This window comes from Nematolebias whitei, chromosome 9, assembly GCF_014905685.2.
Source record: "Nematolebias whitei isolate Nwh7 chromosome 9, NemWhi1, whole genome shotgun sequence".
Taxonomy (NCBI): domain Eukaryota; kingdom Metazoa; phylum Chordata; class Actinopteri; order Cyprinodontiformes; family Rivulidae; genus Nematolebias; species Nematolebias whitei.
In genome coordinates, this window is record NC_056506.1 from 28107291 (window position 1) to 28111985 (window position 4695).

At 36.6% G+C, this 4695-nt stretch overlaps 1 protein-coding gene across 1 annotated transcript in view; it reads left to right on the forward strand.

Moving 5' to 3' along the window:
* The window catches only part of ripk1l (receptor (TNFRSF)-interacting serine-threonine kinase 1, like), a 32365-nt gene that overhangs the window by 8712 nt on the left and 18958 nt on the right, over positions 1–4695 (forward strand). The gene's annotated exons all lie outside the window — the stretch shown is intronic.

Sequence of the window (4695 nt, forward strand, 5' to 3'; positions counted from 1 at the left end):
TGTGTGTCATGTCCAATCTTACTTTGAAAAACTGCGATAGAGCGAGTCAGCGAAAAACAAACCACGATGTAGCGAGAGACTACTGTATTCCCTGTGTTTTACAACGAGTCACTATCATCTTTTTATTTTTTACTTAACTGATGTCAACAACATCAGTTATTCTATTATATTAATTAATGAGATTATCTTAAAGCTCATTTTGAAATGGCACATTCATCTGCCACTGGAGACATTAAAACAAACTTCTTATACACACTCAAGACGAAGCCTACAAAGTGTGCCAATATAGTTTTCTGCCTGAGTGGGTGCAGTTAAAGGGGTTTGAATATTGGGACTCAAGATGACTAATGTCAAAATACCTTTCAATTTACTGTAAGCTTGTTTAACACAAAATGTGAATACTAACGTTTCTGGGTTCTTTTTTTATTTAGAAATTTATTTATAGATATTTTATATGTGTCAAAAATCATTCAGTTTGCATGATTATGTTAACGTTTTTTAGATCACAATTAAGATTTTTTAATTATACTGTATATCTATATTTTCAAGTTGAAGTATGATGATTATTCTTGACAGCACTTCCAAGGTTTATTCTTTTGGAAAATGGGATTTAATATGTATTTTGACTCAACTAGGCGAAATAGCTGAAATTAAACTTTTAAAATTTTCATTTTATGATTTGACTAAACTTTAAAGTTGGTGATACTTTTGGAGAAAGGGCAAAATAAGTACAAAAATATAAAATGATTAAAGTACAGTGTAGTAAGATGAATCAATGTCTGTTTGTTTTGCAATATGTCTGATTCAAGCCGCAATCTAGTCGGCTAAGGTTGATTAGTTATGGTAGCCATCTTGAAAATAAAAATTCAGGTGACGATCTGCATCCAGTAGTTACTTTTTGAAAGTTGAATTGAACTTATGTAGTTTTATATGCAATATTTTACCAAATTGACAAGCAAACATGCACACAGGCAGTATGAGCAAAAACATTATCGCCTTTTTGCCTTTGGTAGCAGTCTATAATGAAACCCAATAAACAGTAGCTGACTGAGGTCAGCTTTTGTAACCTGATTAAAATTTTCACCTTAATGCCTCAGTCTGAAGTGGCAAGATATGCAAGTAGCAATTTATTTTTCTGTCTTATTATACATCGTATGCATAAGTGAATTATTTATTTTTCATTTAGCCATTTTAGACCTCACCATGCTTTCTTCTTCTTTACATTGCTAACAGAGAGGTAGATGTGTATTTATTTCTATAAACCAGCCAGGATATGTCCCAGTATTTATGCAGATTATACTTATGGACTCACTGATCCATTTGGGGCTACTCAGTACTTTCTCAGCCTCACAATTACAATCATTTCATAATTTTTGGCATATTCTAATTTAAACAAACTGTATAGTGCATTCACATTCCTGCAGGTGCAAACAAAGAGCTCTAAAACAATCCCCAGAGCTTCTTTTGTGTCTGTGTGAGCTCTGATCAACTGGGCCGTGAGTTCCAGTGCAAGGTTTCATAACACGCACGCGCACACATTACATAACAGCAGCAGGAAAGGAGATGGGGAGAGAAGGCAGGAGAGAAGAGGGGGGGTGCACATATCTATGTACGTCAGTATTCAGTGGATAGGGAATCACTTGGGAACTCTGCTTTTTTTAAACACTGACAATGGAACGTGTGATTGTTTTTTTATTATTATTTTTCTATCAGTAGCAGTTCTTGTTTAAGCTCATTGTCTTGGAGTTTATTTTTATTTTAATGATGATAAACAGTATTGCTTTCTGGGAAGCACATGCTATGACTGACGCTAATGATTATGGAGAATTCTACATACATTTTCCAGTTTTTTGTTTTTTTTCCCATAACTTTTCTTTTTGCAAACTTCTGCATCCGTTGTGCAGAAGTTAATCATATATCAAAGAATGTCATTTCAGCTAATTCATGGACGGGTGCTATGATTTTCTGTGTTTGTAACTTTTGTTCCTTATCAAAATGTTTAACTTCTTTTATGCATATTTCCCCAAATAAATACATTGAGATCACCATGCAAGCATGCAAACTCAATTTTTTTTTATCTTCTTATGCTATTTTTTTTTTTAGTTTTTAACTAACTTCTGCTACTTTTAGCTTTTAGCTATAGCCTTTTGCCACATTTATATTTTAGGAACCCATTTGCTACACTTAGATTTGGCAAGTGTTTTGATACTTTTTAGTTAGCATATTGCTGCTTTTAGCTTTCAGTTAACATTCAGCTACTTTTACCTTTTTGCTACCCTTGTGCTACTTTTAGGTTTTAGCTAGTGATTTGCATATTTTAGGTTTTAACCTGCTCCTCTATAGCAATTCTCAGTCGTGGGTCATTTAGCGGCACTGGGCTTTCAGAGTCAGAGGTTTTATTGTCATTTCAGCTACGTACAAGTACATATTGAAATGAAACGGTGTTCCCCAGGATCACGGTGCAGCATGGAACATAACGTGCAAAACAAAACGACACAGTGCAGATACGCAACAGAACAATAAATACAAGCAGACCTATAATAAATGCAAAAAGACATCTAACCTAATCTAAACATTCTAATCTAAACAAATCTTTCACACTGCATCTAAAAAAATTAATTTATCTAACTTTTTCTTGAAGATCATAGAAGTATTTAAAATAATTACTTGCACACGTGATTCACCACTCGGTAACAAATGTAGCTCTGCGTTCTTGCTATCAGACTTGTGATCAGATACATCGTTTCCAGTTAAAATGATCAGATAGGATTTGTGGTGCATTAGTGTCTGTGTGGAAATAAACATTAACTGCAATAAGGCTAAATGTGAGTCAAAAACAATCAAATAATAATATATTAGCTGTGAGGACACTAAATATTTTCTTTCACTTCCCTCTATTATCCGCCTTATGCTGCCCCTGCTGGTTGAGCATGGTAATGCTATGACTGTAGTGTACAGTGCTTTTATTAGCAGAGGGCTGTGTAGTCCTTCCTCCCCCTGGGGCAGAGAGTAATAATGGTGTGATGAGGAAGATACTACTGGCTGTGACCTCATTTTGATTCAGGATTTGTTTCACTGCACTAAAGGAGGAAGGCTTGTGTAGTGTTGGTGTGTGTGTGTGACAGCATCCTTCACAGTAACATGCTTTAAAGAGATGAGACATCAGAATCTAATCATCCATCAAACTATTAATTGTCCACTTCATTCACTGTCTGGGAGCAGAGTGATGTCTCAAAGACTCAGTTTCTGGTAGAAGCCTTTCTCAGGGTTCCTCTCTTTTTTCTTTTCTTTTTTTTTTTACGGAAATGCTCTTTCATTTTAGAGGGTGGCTGGAGGATCATCCTGCTTGTGCTGAACTATGTTCACTGTCTCACTGTGGAGAGCAGCATAAAAAGTGCAGGGTGTCGCTCAGCTAGGCCTGTCGCAATTAACAATAAATCAATTAATCGCATGATAAATGAAAATTATCAACCTCATTTTCATTTATCGGCTTTATCGTTTCTTCGTGTCTCTCGCTTTCTACTGAAGACACTGAATAACAAAAGGCTCAACTCCAGTGCTCTTCACTGACCCCTCACTTTCTCTTATTTCTTTAAAATCCATTTTAACCATCCAAAATCGTGTTTTTGTACCGTTAAAAGCAGCTAAGCTGAGTTCAAAAAATGTTCAATACAAAAACAACTGGACTCTATTTTTAACAGAAGACGTTTCGCTCCTCATCCGAGGAGCTTTCTCAATTCAAAGAGCAGTGAGTGAGGGGTTCAGGTTATAAGGTTGCGTGAGATAAGACACACATACACATGTAGATTTGACAATTCACACCTCAACACCTTAACAGTAGGGGTTTCATAAGGTCTTTGTTACTCTAATTCACAGATGAGGCCCCTCTGTTCCCATAAGGTGTGAAAACCGGCTAGGAATCAGTCTTAAAATTGCATTATAGGTTTTTGAAAGTGGAAATCTGAGGCCTCCTCCTCTGTTAAGAGATGTTTTTTTCTCTTTTTATATAAATTGTTTCCTTCACCCCCGTCTCAAACCATCTATGTTCTCGGTCCAAAATGTGCACATTTTGGTCCCCAAAAGAGTGTCCCTTATCTGTGAGGTGGAGGTGAACAGCTGAATCTTGTCCTTATGAAGTGGCTCTCCTGTGTTGAGCCATGCATCTGTGAAGAGGCTGTTTAGTTTCCCCAACGTAGAGGTCTGGACAGTCCTCACTGCATCCATTCAGGACATTTATCATGTCCTGGAAGACTGAGAATCTTCACCAGCATTACAGCTAAGCTGAGAAACTAAGCTAACAGGCCGACCTCGGGGGGAAAAAACCTCTGTCTTGTCGAAGCTCCAAAATTCATGGTTGAAACCCGTGCCTTCATGTAAAAAGTTGTTTTTCTCTGCAAAAAGAAACTGAAAACTTGTTAACAAATTTTTTATTAAAAGCTTTGCGTGAAAAATACTATGCTAAAGAGCTCAAACCACACCAAGCATCCACCATTTTGAGAACCAAAAAAGGAAGGAGAGATAGCCCATGTCACATCAAGGGGCCTCCCTCCCATTTTTCTCAGAGATATGCTGCTCACACCCTCACTATCCATCCTTCAGTTCAGATCGTCTCATACTGCCATCAGGTGGTCAAAAGATGTACTACACCCAAAACAAATTAACCAACATTTCTTCTTAAATTTGACAATAATTACT